This window comes from Panthera onca, chromosome F1 (assembly GCF_046562875.1).
Source record: "Panthera onca isolate mPanOnc1 chromosome F1, mPanOnc1 haplotype 2, whole genome shotgun sequence".
In the NCBI taxonomy this organism is placed as follows: Eukaryota; Metazoa; Chordata; class Mammalia; order Carnivora; family Felidae; genus Panthera; species Panthera onca.
The window spans coordinates 29,383,510-29,407,647 of NC_138355.1; the positions used below are offsets into that span (position 1 = coordinate 29,383,510).

Here is a 24,138-nt window from a genome sequence, read left to right on the forward strand (position 1 = left end):
TACCCCATAGATTTGCATTCCATAGGTTTCTTAATTTAGAAAAAAATTTGTTTATACACTAACACCACATAGCATCAAAATTGTATGCATATTATAACTCCAAAAATAAGTAAGCTTATTTTTAAACCTTTAAACAGAATTTTCAATGGCATTCACAATAATTTCAATGTCTTATCTTCTAGAGAATGAACTTCTATAAACTTTGAATTTAGAAGTTAAATGAAAACATTAAGATATTCATAAAACTAATTTAACTGTCACCCTTTAGTTACTTTAGAAAAGGTACCCACCATAACATCTCTCTTAATGCAGATGCTTTAAAAACATTTCTTTTAATATCAAAAACAAAGATATGAAAGCCTCTATGCTGCTGTTACTCAACATTGTACTAGAAGTTCTAGTTAATGCAATAAGAAAAAATAAAAAAATAAGAAAATGCAAAATGAAAGCCTCTATGCTGCTGTTATTCAACATTGTACTAGAAGTTCTAGTTAATGCAACAAAAAAAAGAAATAAGAAAAATTGGAAAGAAAGAAATACAATGACAGTTATTTGCAGTTGATGCAATTTTCTACATAGATAACCCAAGACAATCCACAAATAAATGATTTCAATTAATGAAAGGCTTTGACATGACTACTGGATATAACATCGATAAACAAAAACAGTAACATTTTTACACATTAGCAATGTTTAATTAGAAATGCAAAAAAAATACCAATTCCTTTGCAAGAGCAATAAAATTATAAAGACACTTAGAAATAACCTTAATAAGAGGCAAATGGGTGGCTCAGTCACTTAAGCATCCGACTCTTGATTTCAGCTCAGGTCATGATCTCACAGTAATGAGATTGAGCCCCATGTTGGGTTCTATGCTGGGCATGAAGCCTACTTAAGATTCTTTCTCCCCTTCTCCCTTTCCCCAGATTGCATACATGCACTCCAATCAATCAATCAATCAATAACCCTTATAAAAGATGTACAAATCCTAAATGGAGAAATCTCCCAGACTCTTATAAGATGTCAAACATATCCCAAATAAACGAAGAGATACTGGCAAGACTTAACATTGTGAAAATGTCAATTCTCCCCATATTAGTCAGTAAACACACTGCATTTCCATTTTGGGTTTATTTTTGTGTATGGTGTAGAAGGTAATATAATTTCATTCTTTTGTGTAGCTGTCCAGTTTTCCCAACACCATTTGTTGAAGACATGGTCTTTTTCCCATTATATATTCTTGCCTCTTTTGTTGAAGATTAATTGACCATAAAAGTGTGGGTTTATTTCTGAATTCTTTATTTCATTCCATTGATCTATGTGTCTATTTTTGTGCCAGTACCATGCTGTTTTGATTATTACAATTTTGTGGTATACCTTGAAATCTGGAATTGTAATACCTCTAGCTTTGTTCTTTCTTAAGATTGTTTTTGCTATGGGGATATTTTGTGGTTTCATACAAACTTTAGGATTATTCTCTCTAGTTCTGTGAAAAATGTTGTTGGTATTTTGATAGGGATTGCATTAAATCTGTAGATAACTTTGGGTAGTATGAGCATTTTAACAACATTGATTCTTTCAATCCATGAGCATGGAATATCTTTACATTTGTGTGTCATCTTGAATTTATTTCATCAGTGTTTTATAGTTTTTAGAGTACAGGTCTCTCATTACTTTTGTTAAGTTTACTCCTAAGTATTTTATTATTTTTGGCGCAATTGCAAATGGGGTTGTTTTCTTAATTTTTCTATGACTTCATTATTGCTGTATTTCCTAAGAAAATCTCAAGATTTGAACAAATTAATTCTAAATTCATATGAGACTATAAGGCCCAAGGTTAGCTAATTTTAATTTTTTTTAATGTTTCTATTTATTTCTGAGACAGAGCATGAGTGGGAGAGGGGCAGAGAGAGAGGGAGACACAGAATCAGAAGCAGGCTCCAGGCTCTGAGCTGTCAGCACAGAGCCCGACATGGGGTTCGAACTCACAAACCATGAGATCATGACCTGAGCCAAAGTCGGTTGCTCAACGAATGGACTGAGCCACCCAGGCGCCCCTAGATTAGCCAATTTTAAAGACAAATGGAAAGGGGATGATTAGCATTCCTGGTTATCAAAAACCATTATAAAAATACATTCATTAATAGGATAGGCAAATAATGATCAGTGGGATAGAACTGAGAGCCTAAAGCCAAACCATTCACCTGTGGGAACTTTGTATATGAACAGAAGTGGCATTACAAGTCAGTGGACAAAAGATGTACTATTCTCTAAATGGAGTTGGGAACCTATGGGGAAATACACAGGCATATTCAGACTTCACACAACACACAAAAATAAATTTGACAAGGATGAGGACCTACATAGGAAAAGCATAGTTTTTAAATTATACTAGAAAATATACAGAAATAATCTTTATAGCCTCCCTGAAAAAAAAAAAAACTGAATGACCAATAAACATGCCATATCTTCATCATAATCTTGCATCTTACTCATATACTGTACCTGTACCAACTTCCTATTATAAAATGTGGATGGAGTCTGACTGCCTAGGAGGCAATGAACTCTGTTCAGGTAACAAAATTATATTTTCTTAGCAGACTTCCGAACACCAGGACATACTCAGGACTCCCAATTTTTCCTACAAAATGACTAAAACTGAAAGGGTTTGTAAGTAGGGAATGTCACTCTTTTATAATATAAGCTAGGCATCCATCTCATTTTTCCCATGCACACAAGTATTTCATAACAGTTTTTAAAGATAAGGAAAAGCTACAAAATGAATGGTAACCAGATGTTCTCCATCTCTAGTGAAGGAGACACACAAGGAAACCAAATTAATGTAGTAGCAGGGAGTGTCTAGGTTAAGACTCTAGGTTAAGAAAAAATGTCCCCTAACCAGGAAGGTTTGAAATATTGTAATGCAAAGGAATAAAGGTAATGTATCCCCTTTCCTCAACTGCTTTGAAAATCAAATTAGCCATTCATCTTGGGGAAGGTGACAAGCTGGTTTAAAGAGGATAAACTCCAATTCATTGACTAATCAAACAAACAAACAAAAAAAGAACCACTGATGAAGAACTGAAATGCATACACTCATGGAGAATCTTGCTTTCCTAGAAGAAGCTCCAATAGTCTTACCTTTCATAGAATACAGAGAGAAAGACCATGTGCAACCTTCTCTGCCCCTGGGGAGTGGTCTGCACCGGCCCTCTACTGAGCAAGGGAGAAACCTCCGACCTTTTGTATGAAGTGCTGGGCACACACACACACACACACACACACACACACACACACATCCTGTTGTCCCACCATATGGGCCATGAATCATTCAGAAAGCTTCTGAATCAATTATTCATCCAAACCAAAGACCAAACGTTTTGCTAATTGTCCAGGAAGGAGGGGTGAAGGGGGAAAAGAGACTGATCGAAGGAAATGGAACCTGTGCCAATTTGACAATTGGCAGTATTAATACATCATCTATTTTAAACAAAAACAACAATTAAAAAAAAAGCACAACGAGAAAGAAAATAGCCTCTTCTACATTAATTGGATAACTAATATGGGATACAGGCTGCCTCTGAAACAGGAGGGGAGAAACATACTGCCTTCCCCCAGAGCCCTAATCAAAGCATTCAACCCCATGGCACCTCATTCTCTACTTTTAGCCTCACCACCCTTAGCTTGACTGGGAGGTCAATATCCATAGACACATGGCTACTGGGCCTAACGTAGGTTCATGGCCCACATTTTTATTCCTGCTACATGAGCTTAGGGCTGGGAAACACACCTGGAAAGACTACAAGTGAAACTAGAGTACAAGGCTTATGCTGAGTGATTCCCACACCCACCTTACTCCTCAGCTCTGTGGGCAGGCACACACTGACCCTTGCTTTTCACCTCCTCATTCATCCCACATTTGTTGAGCATCTATTACAAGTCTGAGAAAACCCAAGTCACCCTAGAAGAGGGAAAGAAGAATATGACACTCAATCTCAATGGAGTAACAAGAGGGTGACCCGAATAACCAGAGAAGGGGCACAGTGTTTGCTAATAAAGGGCAAACACAGATAAGTGTTGAGTGAGTCCAGGAAAGGAAGGCTACCTTCCTGAGGAGTTGGGTCTTGAGCTGGTTCCCACAGACAAAACATCATGGCATGGACTGGCAAAAGGCAGACAGTATATAAACAAGGTAGGGTGACAGCAGGTAGAAGAGCATGGGGAGAAGCTTTGAGATGAGAAAGGCATCGAGCCTGGCCCGTGGCAGTAATGACACAAGTCAGGCAACAGACATGAGGACAGGGAGCAGGACATTCAGCTGACGCACATCCGGGATATCACACTAAAGTGTTCCTTTTCCACATAAAAGAAGAAAAGTTTTTCCAAAGGTCCTGATCATGACAGAGATATGAATAAAGAAATGATTCAGTTGCACCTCCCATGACAGACCAGGGCAGTGGCAAACCTGAGGCTGGAAGTCAAGTTGTGATGCTCTTGCAGGGAATAGATCCACTGATGACAATCCTGACAAGGACAGAGATGGAAATAGCCAGAGAGAAAAACAAAGTCTTGGATTGATGAAGACATCAAACATAACAGAAAAGTCTACATGACAGGAAGGGTAATAAAACCCAAATAAATTCTCAAGCTTGTAGGTTCCTTCGAGATCATTTAACAGAATAGTCCTGAAATGTGGCTCACAGCCTCCTTTGATAAAATCTATGAACCCTTTCCCTGGGGGGAAATGCTCACATATACTAGCCTTTAATAGCATTTCAAGTGACTCAAGGTTCCCTAAAGTCCATCCATCCAAAGCTTCCAGGCTGCAGGTGAGTAAATTGTAGACGGGGTTTTCCTTAGAAGGGAAAGACAGTGCCTGGAACAGATCCCGGTATTTCTGACACACCTAAAGGTCTTTTCCTCATAACCATGCAGACTAGTGACATTACTGATAGAAACAGTGATGGTGGAAAGTGTGTCATTTTGTAGGAAAGGATTTCCTGTTCAATGAGAAAAATCAAGGAGGTAAAAAAAACGAAATAAAAAATTGTAGTGAGAGAAGTCATTACTCTTTCTGGAATCTCTGTTTGCACTTAAAAAAAGTCACCTTTTTTTATAAACTCTTGACTTTCTGTTTTTGCTTTTGTTTTTAATATACAATTAATTTTGGAAGGGGTTTGTCTTTCAAAAATCATCAGGCAGGTTTTCCATTCTCCCTCCCTTCACATAAGTAGAGAGAAGACAATCTCAGTGTGCTCTGTTGGGAAACGGGTCTGCCTTCAAACAGCAGGCCAGGGTCATGAATAAAATTAGGGCTGAATTGCTGTCCTTGCTGTGGCAAATTCATTTCCAAATGTCCACCCAGGCCTACGATTTGCATTCCAGAACTGGTGACCTGGGAGAGTTTATTCCCAGTAAATTCTTAGCATCGGGTCCTGGCAAAAGACCAAAGTGGTCAGGGTCAGGGACAAGGGATGCTAAGGCGGGGAGAAGAAGGGAGCAGATCACAGAAAGGCAGGGGAATCCAGCCCTAGAATAGTTCATAGAAATAAGCTATGGTCTCTCCAAAGGAAGGAAAAGGCTTTTAAATCCTTTTAACAAAATAACCACTGATAAAGGAAGCAAGTTGCTAAGGGAACACACTGCCATGCTGTTTGCATTTAGGCTTCTCCTTACTATAATGCATGGTGAGGAGGATACAGATGCGAGTGAGTATAGATGTGGCTGTACTTTGCTGCAACTTCAGGCAGGAATCTACGTGACAGATCAGCAAACACACATATGGACAGATCTTCAACTATAAGCCTGTGCTGATCTTCTTCAAGAGCTGCAAGAGTTCTTATTCTTACTTCTTATTCTTTTTATTCTACCTCACCTCTCCAGCCTGGCAGCTGCTGGGAGCACCATCAAACTTTAATGGACTCCCTTCTCTGCAGCACCATGGCCTGAATACAGAGAACTGCATAAGGTGTCTCCATGACTCCTTCTACCGACGGGTGATTGGCATGCAAAAAGGCAGACAAAAGTACTAGCGGCAGGGCAGGTACCAGACACTCTCAGATATGCCATTCCATTTCATCTCAACTCTTCTAGAAGACTAGTATTTCTGTTTCTTTTTGTAGAGCAGAAAATTAAGACTCAGAAAGGTGAAGCAATTAGCCTACAGTCATATCACCAATAAGGCCCAGTAGCAGTATTTGATCAGTTTTGACCTGGATGGGCATTCTACCCCAAAACACGGTCTCTCATTGCAATTGACTAAGTCTGACTGCCAAACTGTCAGTTATACAGTTAGTATTTTTTTTTAATATTCATTCATTTTTGAGAGACAGAGAGACAAAGAAAGACAGAGTACGCATGGGGGAGGGGCAGAGAGAGCAGGAGACACAGAATCTGAAGCGGGCTCCAGGCTCTGAGTTGTCAGCACAGAGCCCAATGTGGGGCCCGAACCCACAAACCGTGAGATCATGACCTGAGCTGAAGTCTGACACTCAACTGACTCAGCCACCCAGGCGCCCCAAGTTATATAGTTAGTATTAAAACTCTACAAATGCAGGATCAAGCTTAGTTCTGTATATGTATGTATGCTTACAGCTCACAAAGGAGCGGGGAAGGGGATGGGAGCGAAAACAAAAAAGATAAAACGTAGATTCTCCATCATAAGAACTTAATAATTTGGCTGATAATTATAAGAAACTGATTTACAACATTCTGATCAATATAGAATAAGAAAAGAAAAATGAAAAAAATCTAAGAATAGCAAGAATATAGATGAAAGAAATGAAAACAACCTATTACAATAAATACTGATGTGTATACTCTCTCAAAAGAGGAAGATTCAAGCATGTCACTGGAAAGCAACACAAAAAACTGAGCTATCACAGGATTTTGATTATTTAAGTTTGAAGGGTTGGGAAGCAAACAAGGAAGTAGAGAAGAAATAAAATGGATCGGTTTCTTGGAGTAAATAAATTTAAAACCAGAACTGAAAAGGGAATTAAAAAAAAAAAGGGGGGGGGGGGTAAGGAGAGAAAAAGAAAACCACACACATCACCCTAGCATTGCTATTGCTCATAGCCAACTGATAGTGTCCCTTATTTGATACAGACTTGCTTTATTATTGTTAGGTGAATATAGTTATTCTACTAGGTAAACTAAGAGTTGTGAATACAGATCAAATTGAAGTGATTCTGGGACCGTGAAGCCCAAGATTCAGGACATTGTAGAAGCTAGTATGACCCAGGGCAAGTAACAACAGACTAGAAATACAGGGACATCAACTCCATCTCAGCTATACCAAGCATTTCTGTGGGGCTTAGAGTAACTCAGGGAATATATTTGCTCATTTTGTGCTTCCCTTTCAGCATCAATAAACTAGAGAATAGTAACAGAAGCCATTTATTAAAAACCTACTATGTGCAAGGTGCTGTGCCAAGTGCTCTACATACACTGTATTATGATGCTCATAAAACACCCAGAAATACCCTGAATCCTTAATTTCCTAATGAGGAAACTGAGGCTAAGAGGTTAAATAACGTGGTCAGTCACAGAGCCAGATGCAGACTTCAAATGCAGAACTACGTAATTCCATAGCCTTTGTTCTTCCCATCCTGCATTGTAACACTAACCTATTTTTAAGAACTAAATGGAAAACCTGTCTAAAATGATTTCAAGGTCAAAGTGTTCTAGAAAATCCAATAATATATTGTTTTTTTAATCCCTTTCAATAAAAGATGTTTTCCTAGTAACTGAAACCAAATAGTGAGTTTCACATTCTCCTGGATGGATTCTGGCATACCAATAGATACATCCCTTTACTTTTGTTAGTTACGATGCATCAAGATCAAACACTACAGAGCAGGCAACCACCACGATATATGCATTAGGAAGACAGGATAGCATCATGGCTAATGATAAGGGCTTTGGAATCAGACTACCTCATTTGAATCCTAATTCCACCAACTACTAGCAGTGTGATAAGGGGGAAATTGCCCAACCCACTGAGGTCCCTGGTTTCCTAATCCAACAGTGGTAATAATACTACCTTATAGGGCTGTTGTGAGAATTAAATGAGAAAACACTTTAAAACGTTTAATGCAGTGCTTAGCACTGACGATCAGCTTTTAACTAAGTCAGCAGTCTTGAATAACTAGGTAATCCCAGCTCTCTATCCATTCGTCTCATCCCTGCCTCCTGACCTGGCATCACTGACAAGGGCCAACTGGTGAATGAAAAAGCCCTCTTCCAGAGTTAGACATAGGAAGTATCAAGGCAACTCCTTTCCTTAAGTTCATGAACTTGGGACCAAACTGGCCTCTTCTCTTGGAAAAAGACAGCTCTCCTAGATCAGTTACATAATCCCCTTACAAAAGGCATGTTATACACTGCAGCAAGGAGCAATATAATTAACATCCTCAAGGACTCTTCCAATACTCTGGCCACAATAATAAATCTTTCTCCAAAGACCTGCCACAACCATTTACTTGTTACTGACTCCCCAATTTATTTGTTGTAGATGTACATGAAGTAAACTTCTGACTTCTTAATCTTATACAGAAAAAAATGTTAGTGAAATGAAACGCTGGTTTTCCCTCTGAAACTTGCTTCTGATACCCTGTCCTAGTGGCCACAGAGTTTCAAGCTTGACAAATGTTAACTAGCAGCGATATCCAGGCCAACATGCATATTTTAGAAACAGCTCACCGGGCTGACTACCTCTGGGCTTTGTCATCTTAAAGAGGAAAAAAAATACAAAAATTATATGAAATAAAATAAACTACTTGCTTCTCAATCTTATCTTCAAAGTGTGATCAGAAGAGGTAGCAAAAAGAGTTCAGGGACTGCTTATACTGGCATCTAGTTAACGTGTCAACAGAGCAAAATGAAACCAAATTCCCAGTGGCTTCCCATCTCCTTCTCATTTAACTCTGCTGTTGTGCCTCCTACTACTCACAAGTAGGCCTTTTACATGTTAAGCACTTAATAAAGGTGGATAGATGGGACAAAGAGAAAGCTAAATGGACAGAACAAATTTATGTGCACAGTCTTTCCTCCTGATCAAATGGTGTTGAGTCCAAATCAACATTATCTATCTATCTATCTATCTATCTATCTATCTATCTATCTAATCTATCTATCCACTATCTCTATATCAGACTGAAAGCTCTTTGAGGGTAGATATCTTATTATATATCATTTTAGACCCAATACTTGGTAAAATGTTCTGTACATGCATGGCAAATATTCCTTGAATCAATAAGTATTACTAGTAATTAGAAGAAGACATTTATTGTAAATCTGCTATACATCAGACAATTTACGTGCATTTTCTTATTTAACTCTCATATAGACGATGAAAAGGTCACAACCTTCCTCTAAAATTGATGGTCTCTTTCCCATCGTGTAGGGTTGTTGTTGGGAAGCAGCCACACAATTAGAGATGAGATCTCTCAGTCTCCTTTGCAACTAGGTTGAGTCATGAAGCTGGTGCTTGCCAATGGGATGTTAGTAGAAGTTATGTATGTCACTTCTATGCCAAAAAATGTAAAAGATGAGTATATCTTCTTCATACTCTCTCTTTCTACTCCCATCAAGGGATGTAAACCATGGAAACCTAAAAGATGGCAGGGCCACCAGATAGAAGGGAACAGAAAGTAAAGGAAAGCCAAGAATGCACTGGCCTATTTAAGGGGAAAGACATAAACCTAAGCCACTGCAGTCTTGCAGGGGGAGGAGTTGTTTCTGAGAGCATCAAGTGCTACTCAATATAGTACATAAAATCTTGCAAATGGGATATTTTAGATTTAAAAAAAAAGGTTCATATAGGTTAAATAACTTGCCCAAAGTAACATTGCAATGGCAAAGCTGAAGTTCAAGCTCAACTTCACTAAAGTTCAAGCTCTGCCTAACACTAAAGTCCTCAGTCTTTCCACCACAGAGTACTATTAAGATGATTTGATGTTGGTAATGGATGGATACACACTTATGAAACCACTACTTACCCCACTACCAGGTACAATCCAGGCAACATCAGACTAAACTTTCTCATTCTTCCCTAAGCCTGAATTGACGGTAAGCTCCAGGTGGGCAGGGAATACAGCAGTTACATTACTGATATATTCAGTATCCTATATAGTGCTTGGAATTCTGTATACACTTAAATAACATATGATCTTTTTTTAGATGGATGTATTGATGGTTAGGTGGAGAGATGGATAGGTGGATGGGTAGGCATGTGGGAAAGGAGTATCACTTGGATAAATATTGTACTAGGATACATATGATGAAAGGGGGCCAACCACCCCTTCCCCTATCCCACATCCTCCTAAAGCAAGGGCCAAGGATGCTGAGTCTTTGCAGACTCTCTATTATACCTTCTTGCCCTGCATTCCAGGGAAAAAAGCTGTACCTTTAAAGATCTAATATTGCTCTCCACTATCAAGCAGTAATCAAATCAAGATCTATATTCAAACTGAAAAATCTTGAGAAAAATATGCTTTTCTCTTTTAGGACAGTAAAACAAGATATATACACACACAGGGTGAAGGAAAGATGGGCATGTAACCACTGAAAGAGAGTTACTCATCCAAGAAGCCATTTCTCATCAATGATAAAAGACAAAGATCCCAAAGGCTGGCCATGGAATACCTAACTCTGGAGAGGGATCTGGGTGTCTCTGGCCCAAACTACATCCTTGCCTTCTAGCCACTCCTAGATACTGGACCACCCAAGCCAGAACGAGGCTATGTCTTGACCACATTGTACTTAGCTGCCTTATATCCATATACATATTCTACTCCAACCAGACAGTTCCATTCATGAGTGAGAGCACTGTGTCTAACTTCTACTTCTACTTCCCCCATCACACCTACTCCAGACTAAATACCAGAAATCTATAAGCTTGACTAAAAGCAGGCTTTAGCTTCAGGCAAGTAACTTACAACCAGAGACAAGAGTACCAGGCATACACTGGCCCTCTCAGGGCCTCAACCCCTTCATCTGTAACAATGGATCAGACTGGATCAGCTCATATCTTTCAAGTGTGAGACTCTCTTTTTTAATGTCAAAAATCCAAGACCTACTTTGCCCCCTGGAGGAGTTATTTCATTAATACAGCCCCCTAACAATTTTGTTAAATAGATGTCATTATCCACCTCCTTTTTTATAGAGATCCTCTATATAATGTCCTGTAGACATTGAGGCTTACAAAAGCTGGGTCACTTGCCTACAACCACTGAGCTACTAAACAACAGAGCAGAAATTTGAATTCAGCTTTGGTTGTCCACAAAGCTCAAATTGATAACCACTATGCTATACTGACTAAATGGGAGGGAAAAAAACCACTACTTATTAACAATGCCTTTAAATATATTTATATTTTATAAATCACAATGGCACTTACACACTTTTAGAAAAATGATACCGTGGTACATATCTGTGGGAGACATTGTTCAGAAAAAAGCCAATGCTGAGTGTGGCCATGGATCTGCACGCCCACTGCAATAATCCCAGAGGTCTCCAGAGTCCCATAGCCCACAGACAGAAAACCACTGGAATAGCTAGCTGACACATTACATACATTGCTTCTTTAACTTTCTATCTGTGGTTCTAAAATCTGAATTTCTGGGTGACTTCTTAGTGTGTAGCTTCAGCCTGGCTTCCAGTCAGGCACAGCTCAGGGGAGTTAAAGTCAAGGAAGTTCCTTCTTTATTTGTAGTAGTATCTGATCAAACCTTTGAGTCATCCTATTAGAAATAGGGGGGATCCACCCCAAACTTGAAGTTGTTTGTTGGAGAAGAGGAGCTGGATGTCAAATTCACTTTAATAGAACTTTACGAAGGAGCCAGTTTCTGGGGTGGATGGGTAGCTCAGTCCATTGAGTATCCAACTTCAGCTCAGCTCATGATCTCATGGTTCGTGAGTTCGAGCTCCACATTGGGCTCACTGCTATCAGCAGAGAGCCTGCTTTGGATCCTCTGTCCCCCCCTCTCTCTGCCTCTAACTCTCTCTCTCAAAATTGAATAAACATTTAAAAACATGAGTCAGTGAGAACTGTCATCATACATACACACACATCTCACACACACACACACACACACACACACACACACACACACACAAAACCACCCTCCATGGCACCTGCCTCCACCTTACCCAGTCTTTTATTTTGAATGAGGGTGAAAAATGAAAACAGAGAAGAGGTAGGGAGAGTCAGGAGAGGACAAGGGAAGAGCAGGGAGGAGGAAGCCAGAACATTAAGGAGCTGGCTGCACTCATCTGAAGAGGGGATGTGGAATTCAAGTAGTCATTGGGAAAGACTGGAGTAGGCAGTAAGCACCTCCCCATCTCCAGCACCAGAGCCTAGATGTGAAGCATCCATCTGGGTGACCTGTCTCTCTATAACAAAGGATACAACACTTACCCAGAAAGGGAACCAGGAGGAGGCCTGTATTTCCCTTTTCCAAATGAGGAGTGAGTAGAGAATAAACAAGAGAGCACTGTGAACTCTCACCAGATGGGGCCCCTAAACCACAAAGGGTTATGTTTATGGTGGTTATTAACCAGAGTTCAATTAGGATCCAGATCCAGCATCATGATGTGTCACAGGCTATGAAAGCAGGAAAAAGAGAAACATCCCATAAACAAGCATGTGGGTTGGCTTGATCTTTTGACTATTGTTCTATCAGAAAAATAAAAGTCGTAATAATCATATAGCAATGTTCTCAGCAAAGCGTTTTTAAAATAATCTCTCTGCTGAATATCAAAAATAAAAGCCCACACACTCATCAATTCTTACCCATTATTTGAATCAGTAGGAGATGCTCAGACTGTGAACCCGGGAGGCAAGACTATGTCTCTGCTCTGGGCAGGGTTAACAGATCTTTAGCATATAATGGGCTACATTATAAGGTCTACAGACTGGGTTTTGGTACAACTCCAATAGGTTAAACAAAATTATAGTTGAGGGCCAGTGTTGGAAGGAGGAGGCAAGATAGAAGAGGGGGACTCTTTGAGGACACTAATTCTATGTACCTAATTTTGAGCAGACACAAAACCAATCAGGGAAGTTGTTCTGTCTTCTCGGCAAGCATTACTCCATCTCCATTCATTTACTGTAAACCTGTCCACTTCCCTGCTTCAAACCATGCAGTGGCCCCCCATGGAACAACCCTGGTGATGCCAACAAGGCACTGGATGATGTGGCCCCTCTCCCACTCCCCAGCCACCCTTGCTTACCATCACCCCAGTCACTATACAACAAGACCGTTGGCCTTCTGTCTGTTTCCCAGACCTGCCATGCCCTCTCCCACCCACGCTACCCTCTGCCTATATTCTCCTCATCCTGGCCCCTTCCCTCTTTTCTTCTTTTTCCAGCCAAATGCTACTCAGTCTCCAGGTGGCCACATCAACAGCAACTTCTTGAGCATTCTCTCTCAGATGAGGTTAGGTTCTCAATTTAACCACCCTCCCAGGCCCCTAAAATTTCTCCTTTGCAGCACTTTAGACACCATTAAAGTTAAGCATATTTAGTGTCTGTCTTCTCTGCTAGGCAGCAAGCTCTAAGATAATAGAAATGACATCTCCATCTGTGGTCATATCCCTCATAGCCAGCACAATGTCTGGAACATGGAAGGTGCTCAACTAATACTGGCTGCCTTCACCCTTCCTTCTTCCCTGTCTTCTACTGACCCCTCCGGTGTCTTCCCCACCCCGTAATTCAGAGTTTCAGATGTGGGTACTAGGCATGCTCAGCCCTGAGTGGCCCAGGCTGGGAGAGACATCATCCTAGTCATCCCCTCCACCCACCAGATTTTTTACTCAGACTCAACAGCAAAGACTCACTAGACCAGTCCATTTTAGTTTCAGCCTCCCCATGGCCAGTCATGTGGCCTTGGGCTAAGGAACAACTCCCTAAGACCAGCTTTACCCCCTAAGGTAAGACCAGCTTGGCTCCATAGGGGTGGGAGAAGGAGGTAAGATGCAGGGGACTCCCATAGTGACATAAGTCATGAGACTTCAATGCAAATGCCATCTCAAGCGTGAAGCAGCCACACCTGTCATTCAACCTCCCAGTCCCAGTCCCAGAGTGAGAGGCCAGGGAGAAGAGCCATGGCCTTGAGCTCCTCTCCTAACCACTGTGTCACCAAGGGCCAGGCTCCTGACAGAAGAGTGGCAGCCGAGACAGAAGGAAATGAAAGACAAGGGTGGGAGGATGTAGGAGCTCAGACTTTCCTGTCAGCTCTCCTCGGCGATAACTAGAGTTCTCCAATGGGACATTCCTCCTGAAGGAAGAGGGGTAATCTCTTCAGCCTTTCTTTGTAACAATCAGACCCCTCTGATGTGTGTGTGTCTGTGCAAAGTAGGAAGGAGTATGGAGGACCTGAAGTCAAAGCCAAGAAAAATAAATAAAAAAGGGGGAGGGGATCTGGGTAATATAATATTTTCACTATTGATAAGATTAAAAATAAAGGGCTTTGTTTCAGCTTTTACTCTGGGAATTTCTTTGTTGCTGTTGATAATAACTGTAGAAGGATTTGACTACTGTTGTTTTGGTTTTTTTTTAGGTTTATTTATTTTTGAGAGACAGAGACAGAATGCAAGCCGGGGAGGGGCAGAGAGAGAGGGTGACACAGAATCCGAAGCAGGCTCCAGGCTCCAAGCTGTCAGCACAGAGCCCAATGGAGGGCTCAAATTCACGAACCATTCGATCATGACCTGAGCTGAAGTCAGAGGCTTAGCCAGCTGAGTCACCCAGGCACCCCAGGATTTGACTAGTTCTGATGCAATTAGATATACTACTAACAGGAAGTAAGAGATACAGTGTGTTCAAGTTGTGGTAAACTTCTGTCTTGAAACAAAATGACAACTAATGGAAATTTGTTAATTAGCCACAGTTTTGGAAACTGCAATAGATTGTAGTGAAACTGGTCTCTGTGGCTGCAAGTTGTATGGAGATAAATGACTATTCTGAATGAGCTCAACAGAACCATAGTATTTTGAATGCTTTCCTTGTTTACACACCTTTTTTTTTTAAAGGTCCAAAAGGTACTTCATGTGTATTTAAACATTTATCTTCATAATATCACTGTCCTGGGGGGAGGTATTACCACTCACTGATTTGGTATTTCACTTCTTTACCTTCCAAAACATTATGCTGAGGCAGCTGTGCATACAGTGGATACAGCACGGGCTTTGGAATTGTTGCTAATAGAATTAAAATAGCATTCCTCCCCTTAGTAAATACCTGGCATGAGCATGTGACTTAGCCTCTTTGAGTTTTGGTTTCCTCACCTGCAAAATGGAGATGGAATCTGCCTTGCTTTGTTTCTATATTTAAAATGATCTGTGCAAGGGCTGAGCTGGTATGTGAAGCCTTTCCCATTTAAAATAGGACAACGTTGGGGCGCCTGGGTGGCTCAGTCGGTTGAGCGACCGACTTCAGCTCAGGTCATGATCTCACGGTCCGTGAGTTCGAGCCCCGCGTCAGGCTCTGTGCTGCCAGCTCAGAGCCTGAAGCCTGCTTCTGATTCTGTGTCTCCCTCTCTCTCTGACCCTCCCCCACTCACGCTCTGTCTCTCTCTGCCTCAGAAATAAATAAACATTAAAAAATTTAAAATAAAATAAAATAGGACAACGTAAGCTCCTGGTAAAATGGGAGCCATCACCATCAGCATCAGCATCATCATTACATTATTGTGCTTGTCACCAGAGGTGGTGAAGAAGCTAGGCCAGGTGTTGTCTTCACTCCGTAAAGGAAACGGAAGCTAAGATCATCTACGTTATCACCCGGCATCACGGAGAGAACACATATTACAGTCAGGACCAGAACGCAGGATACCCGAATAATTTAATCCACTAGATTAAACTGTTTTCATATAAATTCACATATATATTCCAGCTACCTAATAAAAAATCATATTTGTTTCCTAACCCCCAGCTTGATGGCCTGAGTGCGATCAAGCAACAGCAGCTTCTCACTGTCAGCGACAGCGAAGCTTAACCAGAACCACACCCCAGATCTGGAGTTAGCAAACCAGCAGCCGGGCCCCCGCTCACCACATTCCAGCTACAAGACCCTCCACAAGTTGCTTAGCCACCACCGGGTCTCAGTTTTTTTCTTCTGTGACAAACAGTAAATAAGGGAAAGCTAGATGAATTGAGCATCCTCGTAAACCTAAAGTTCAGTGATTAAGTCTTAGTGACCGTAGACTTGACTTTCCTTTATATGTTCTCTTTAAGACCAGTACACCCCCTTTTTCCTTTCAACATCTGCACTGCTCCACCTCACCCCTTCCTGTTGGCAACCACTCTGCACTCATCACATCTGCTATTTCCTGACTTCAGTGAAACATACATTAAACCGTGCTGTTGAATTTCACATTTCACACTGACGCATTTGTACTTAACTGTGGACTATATTTACAACATAGACACCAGTGCACAGATCTCTGCCCAAGTGAGGAGACATGTATCATCCACAAGATGGAAATGTAAACACTCCCTTTAATTCTCAACTCTACCTTGTAAATCTATAGAATGAACATTTATGCTATATCCATCTCTGCTTTGCAAACATGCCTTGGAATTTTCACCCCTGCCACCCTCTTCCACACACACTCATGCACATAACTAAGAGCGTTCGCATTTCAGTGCCTTGGTCTGACTTAGAAAGCAACTTGCCATAATTGTTTTCCTTACGCAACTCTAAGTGGATGTAAATCCAGAAAAATAGCCCGAAACCAATCTCCCTGTGGATTCTGAAGGCTCTTCTAGTCCCTTTCCCACCTCCTCCTTATTGACACGGAGGCCAATACAGGCCTCAGTTCTTTCCAGTTTGAGCTTCTGTCACTCAGTGGGGGAGGCAAGAAGCAGTCTTTCAGGAAAGAGAAACCGTGCCAATATCAGTGGTTTACTCCCAGAACAAAGTAGCTACTCAATAAATATCTGCTGAGTGAATCAATGATGGCTCTCAAGATAGAAAAAAGACAGAGTTCATACATGAGAACAAAATTACCCACCACCCCAGGAGGAATCCCAACTCAACTGCTTGTCAACTACCAACTGGGATTCTCATTCGGGGCCTCCCTGGAGGAACTGGGCTTGTCATCAGCGCAGAGCTGAGAAGAGCCCTCTAAGCTCCACTTTTTGCCTTCTGGCCCCCTCTGCCCCCAACCAAAACTCCTAATTCTAACTCCGGGGTTCCCACCATTCACCCATCTGGAGGAGAATGCATTAGAAAAACACACTAAGGTCCTGATGAAAGGAGGTGCGGCAAGCAGAGCTGTGTCCCCCCTGGTGCGGAGCTAGACGTGAAAACGGAGCCCGTGAGGAGGTGGAGGTCTTCGTGTGAGCAGCCACCAACTGCGCTGGGAGCAAGACGTGAGAAGCAGTTCAGCAGAGCACCCCGCCACCAGCATTAAAGCACCGGAGACCTCGGCCCCTTCTCCTGACTCGGCTCCTCTGAAGCCGAGCCCCGCACCTCACTCAGCCTGCTGCCCCATCTCCAGAATGATAAGCTCCCAATGCCCCCTCCCTCCAGCCAGCCCTTGCTTGCTCCCCACCTCCCTGCTTCGCCCACTCAGAGCAGAGAGGATGAGTACAAGACAGGTCTGTAAAATCCTGCCAGGCTCACTGGCAGGAAGATGCTATATAAATACCAAGTGTTATCGTCCTATTACCACAGAGATTTAAATTGGGCTGGGGGCCCCGGGACTGCGTTCACAATACCTCCTCCACATTCGCAGCACCGGAGAGACAGTGCTCCAATGGGAAAACTGTGCTTTCCTCGATCTTTAGCTGCTCGGGAAACTCGTGTATTAGGGCGGCCTTCTCACAGAAACCCTCTAAAAATACTTATCAATGTATATTTAGCTCCAGATACCATCCTCCTGCCAACAGGCTTCAGGCTGAACCGCTGTGCGTGTGCCACTGGAAAGAAACTGGGGACATGCACTGACAGCCCCCAGCATTTCTTCTGCTGCATTTCCTCAGACTTTTCTCTCCCCTGTTCCCTCTTCTTTTGTCTTTCCTCTCTCTGCTTGGTTATGCAAGTCCTCCCCAAACTACAGCTAAAGACTCGGCAAAGGCTCCCTTCCCCTCTTCATGCCCCTTCCTGGGAGTGGACTGAGTCCAGGAGAAAAAAGACCTGTGCGGCATCCAGAACAGAGCTAGAATGAGTCATCCCAGCCCTGCTCAAAGCCTTCAGCGGTTCCCCACTGCCCTCCGGCTAACGAACAAGCTCCAGAGCACGGCCGGCCCTGGCCCCTGCTGACCTTTGCGGGCTCAGCTCTCAGACTCTGCCAGCCAACTCCCCAGAGCTGTCATGCCTGCTCTCACTCTCTCACCTTCAAGGATTTGGACATGGTATTCTTTCCCCAGAAAAGAAAGCTCTTCTCTTTCCTCGTCTAAGCCCCACCTGCCCATCTTCAATCCCAATTTAAATGTGTCTTTCCCAAACCACCCCCCTGCAAGAGCTAGGGTGGGTGCCCTTCTTCTGGGTTTTCATGACATGTGGTTCCCAGTAGGAGATGCTCAACCCCATCCCACCCACACTCCGTACAGGGCCTGGCACATTGTGGGTACTCAGCCATGTCTCTTGAAGGAAGACAGTAGGGTAGGGACAGGTGATCACTCAGGTCCTGGAATGAGGGCCTTTGTAGAAAAAAGGAGAAAAGCCCCAGGCTCCGATACACCTGCCCATAATCCAGAGTCTGCACACATGTACTCACAGTTAAGGGAATAGTCATAACAGGTCATCTCCCACAGCAAGGCTGGCCACGCTGACGGCATGGCATATTCTGAGCAGTAACATACATACATACAAACGTGTGTGTGTGTGTGTGTGTGTGTGTGTGTGTGTGTGTATTACAGTCTTTGGCATATAGCTTAACAAATGCCAGCTTTCTCTCTATAGCAAATGTCAGGTGATCCGATACTGCTGCTTCCTCCTTACCACCCCCCTATAGTCAGTTCTGGAAGGCTGTGTCTTCAATATTCAGCCCTGGCCCTGCCCCCACCCCCATCACCCAGGGAGCAATCCCCAGAAGGTAACCCTGAGAACCCTGTAAATAGGCCCAAGTGACTAAAATCCCCATACTTCTTAATAACCTACAGATTGAGTTCCCAGTTTTCTTTTCTCTAACAGAGTGATCAGAATGTGAGCAAGCTCGCAGGAGTCGAGAGAGAGAAAAAGAGAGAGAGAGACAGAGAGAGAGAGAGAGAGAGAGAGATGCTGTAGACCTAGGGGAAGAACTGAGAATAGACAATCATTCCCTACTTTTAGTCCCAGGCTTCCCTCAGCACTCTCTTTTGTATCCCATAGGTGACAAGAGAATCTGAGATGAAGCCAGTGATTTGACTCAATTAGCATTTTCTAAGTACCTACTACAATCCAGGCACTGGGGCGACAGACATGAACAGGGTTGAAAGGCAGTCCTCGCCTTCACTTCCCTGTTCTTAGCCAGGGTTTAGGAGCATCTTTGAGTGTTCCGTCCCCTCTATAATTTGCCCATATTGCTGGTATTCTGATTTATTACAAAAACCAATATACAATAATGACTTCAAATAATTTAAAATCCTCCAGGTGGCCTAACAAATGTCTAGTAACAGCATGTCCCGAATTGTTACCAATACAAGAGATCCCAAGTTATGTAAGGTAATAGTTTGTTAAAGGAATGGCAAATTCCACTGTCTTTTAGAAGAAATGAGAATACATTAACTTTGGTGTTCCTTAGTTACAACATTTGCTTGCGTATTCAACAATACGAGTCTGTTTAATAAATGGATAAATGAATGAATGAATGAATGAACAAGGCAATTAATGAACTGATGATTCAGTTTTTGTACACTAAACCCACAGGAGTTAAGTAACATGCCTTCTTAACCACAGAGCTGGGGGTTTTATTACAAGCCCACAGAGAGAAGTCCTAGGATGGACAGATGGGACTCTGGTCCTCCTCAAGTCACACGTGAAGCCCTACCTCTGGGTCGGGGACATCTGCCAAATTATGCCCCTCTCTGCCCAGCCCACACTACTTCAGTGGAACTGAAGGAACATGCAATCATGCAGCTGTAGAACCACGGAGGCTGTGAGGTTGGGTGGTGGCTGATGGTGTGAGAAAACGAGTGCTGAAGAAGGAACGTGGTGTGAGAAGATGTGGGCTCAAGTCTTGGATCAAATACCTCCCAGTACATCACCTACCCTCTCTGAACCTCAGTTTCTCCATCTAAAATGAGGAGAACAAGATCTCATTTGGCGGACTGTGAGGATTAGACGAAGAATGCACATATATATACTTTCTAAACCATGAACTCTCTCAATTGACAGACCTAAGAATACAGAAGGTTAGAAGGTCAGAGGACAGGCAAAATGTAGTGGCTCAGGTCATCAGCTACCCATTCCTTGGCAAAGGTCAGTGACAGAAGGTCTTTCACTGACCCAGCTGACACCTCGGCACCCCCTTCCTTGCTCCCTCCCCTCTAGTCACACACTGAGAGCTGAGAAGTCATGCAGCCTCAGCCTGAGGTGCTGTGTCATGCTCCAGCACTTGTCATCCCCCCTGTATACAGGAGGAGAATGAGAGGTGACACCTGGAGCTGAGGTGGGAAGCAGGAGCTGCCTTCAGGGACTACTACAGAAGCGGATGTCAAGAAGTGTGGAGAGGGAGCTGTGCCAGGCAAAGCACCGGCCTGGGTCAAAAGGCACAGTTCCAACTCCTGGATCTGCCATCGAGAAGCAGCTGATCTTACACTGAGCACTTACCCTGCATGCTAGACAATTCACATCTAAAGCCTGATCTGCCTGCCTCCCTGGGTTGGCATTATAACAACTGGTATTTATTGGTATTTCACTGCTTCTAAGACCCTAACAGTTGTAAGATGCCCCATGATTTCCTTCTTAGTGAAGAAAGAAAGAAAAATGCTGTCGATGAAACTATATGATGTCATTATCGTAAGAGATAGGCTGATGTTGAAGATGCTCCAGCTTGAGAAATGTGCATTGCAGAAGCCATGCAATGTGGTACATGAGGGCGCTGTGTGAGCGTAAGACTAAATCTGATGATCCATCCCTGTGGGATAGAACCACAACCCTCAGCACCCTCAGCACAAATCTCAAGAGTGTCAAGCCCCTCCCATGGAGCACATTCACATGCCAATTAAAGGGAGAAGGAAATCAGTAGGTGTAGAAAGAAGATGGACAGTCTTATTGGTTCAGATGGACAGCAGTGGCCTTTTGGCAAAGTCTGAAGAGCCGCTAAGAATGGGATATTGGAGGGCTGAGTAGGAAAGAACAAAGAGGACAAGTAAATTGGCTTAGAATTCACCACCTGTGCCCACTCATGTGCACCCCCACACATGCAGGAGAGGACACAGAGGTCCTTCCTGGCCATGTTACAACAGAAGGACCCCGCTGACTCCTACAGATCTGTTCCTCAGGCCACATGGCAACCCTAACGGGAAGGCAGTGCTTACAGCTTCCATCAGTCTCAGTCTTCTCTCCTCCTGTCAGAGTCCACTCCTCCTCCTTCCCACACATTCTCGCTCCCAGACCCCACACCAGAATGGTGGATTCTCCTTTAGAAGCACTTCAACCTGTCACAATGCCTCTTAAAATGTGACAGCCGAAAGATGTACATTGGAGCACTTCTAATAATTAATCACAATAGCCCAAACCAGAAAGCAATCTAGGTGTCAAATAATTGTAAAAACGGAGAAATGCACATCTTCTATGTATATCCATTTAATAAATTGCTTTTTTACCAAAATATGGAGTAACATGTACTATGCCCATACTATGTTCAGAAAAGGCAGCAAAATTACAAACACTGAAAAGCTTCCTTAGCATTAAAAGGGTTGGAAGGAAACACCACAAAACAATAAGAACTTTTCTTAATCCGTGAACTGCTTTTTTCTTTTGACTTTCCAGTATTTTACCTATTTTCTTTAATGGACACTTAATAGCTTAAAATAAAAATAAACGGACTAGATGAGAAATTTCAAATGGCCTCTGAATATAAAATTCAGCAGGACCAAGAATTCACACAATCCTAACATATAATACACATGCGTAATAGTATTTTTCTTCCAGACAGAATCACATTTCTAAATGACTCAGATTCTCTTTTATACCTTTCACTATATAGTATGTATTACTTATTTTAGGGACATTAAAAATATCGCCAAGCTATTATCAAAAAGTCAAAAGATAACAAGCATTGCTGAAGATGTGGAAAAAAGGCAGCCCCTGTGCACTGCGAGTGGGAATACAAATTGGTACAGCCACGATAGAAAACAGTACAGAGGTTCCTCAAAAAATTAAAAATAGAAATACCATGAATGCAGCAATCCCACTTCTGAGTATATATCCAAAGGAAATAAAATCACTATCTTGAAGAGATACTTACACCCCCACATTCATTGCAGCATTATTCACAATAGCCAAGATATGACAACATCCTAAATGTCCACTGATGGATGAATGGATAAAGAAATACACACATGTGTGCGTGCGCGTGCGTGCACAGACACACACACGCGCGCGCACACACACACACACACACGCACAATGGAATGTTATGTAGCCTCAAAAAAAAAAAAAAAAGGAAGTAAGGAAACCCTGCCATTTGTAATGACATAGATAAACCTGGAGGGCATTATGCTAAGTGAAATAATTTAAGTACTAAAAAGAAAAATACATAGTGCATGATTTCACTTACATGTAGAGTCTTAAAGAAAAAATCAGACTCACAGTAACAGAGAAATGAATGGTGGTTACTAGGTATTGGGGGTGAGGGAGACATTGGTCAAAGAGTACAAACTGTCATCTATTGATGAGTAAGTCCTGGAGACCCAATGTGCATCATGGTGACTATAGTTGATAATAATGTATTATACACCTGAATCTGCTGAGAGAGTAGAACTCAAGTACTCTCAACACACACACAAATCAGATAACTATGAGAGATGATGGAGATGTTAATTAGCCTGATTGTGGTAATTATTGTGCAATGTATATCAAAACATCACATTGCACACCTTAAATACACACAATTTTTGTCAATCATACCTCAATAAAGCTGAAAAAAATAAAACATAAAACACATTGCCCAGGTGTGCTGCATCGTCTATGACCATGCACTTCTGAAACACTATGTACAAATTATCTTTATACACTAAATCATACTTAAAATTCAGTAGAAGTTTCTTTTAGAAGAGTAACCTTCAGAAAATCCTTTTGTAAGGCAACAGATGTTTTTAAACATCGTTGTCATTGTCTCTACCTATTTATCTGTTCCCTATATTGAGGGGTTGGCTGCTTATGAGCTCCATTCGAACATTCCAGTCCTTTACACCTTTGACTTTTTTCTCTTTCTCATGCTCACAATTGGTGTGAAGGTTAAAAGTATAAGTGTTATGTCTATTCCACAAGACAATGAGTAGACGTGAACATTCTCAAGCTCTTGTTCTCCTCAGACTTTATTGACTTCCACTCCTCTGTTCTGTGGAAAATAATTTCCTCTTTGCTCCCCCTCCTTTTGGTCAATCATAATGGTGGCTCCTAGTGCCCCCCTCCTCACTTTTCTACTACATTCTCTTCTTTCCCACACAGATTTGAGCTACTGTCTGACAAGCATCTGGGTGTGGTGATTTCCACACCCCTTGCTGTCATACCCACACAGGACATGGGCACCCCCATCAGGCCTGGACCACTTCCCTTTCATACAGGAACCGAAAACCACCTGACACAAAGCCCAGTGAGACATACCTATTATCACCAGTCCTAAGGTCCATCACGTATGCTGCTGACGGTGCTGGACAGGCCCCAATAGAGGTATACTATACTCATTTTCAAAAAAACGATGTATCAAGTATTCAAATAAATCTGCCAATAAATACATGCTGCCTATGACAGTGCATGTGCAACAATTTAGTACTGCGTATCAAGCATTTTAATGTGATTCAATTTTATACCTCCTCACGTTAATAAATCTGCAAATCATAAAAAATTCTGTTTTCAGGACACAAGTCTCAATTCTCAGTTAAGTAAATATCCTTGGGGTTCTTCTCCAATGTTCAAAGAAAAACTGCACTTTGGGCCCAGCTTTTGGGGGTGCCCCTCAGGCTATGGCAAGCTGCTTG

General features: G+C 42.1%; 1 protein-coding gene across 8 annotated transcripts in view; it reads right to left on the minus strand.

The window, feature by feature from the left end:
- Positions 1 to 24,138, minus strand: part of CACNA1E (calcium voltage-gated channel subunit alpha1 E) — a 496,397-nt gene that overhangs the window by 263,346 nt on the left and 208,913 nt on the right. The window lies entirely within an intron of this gene.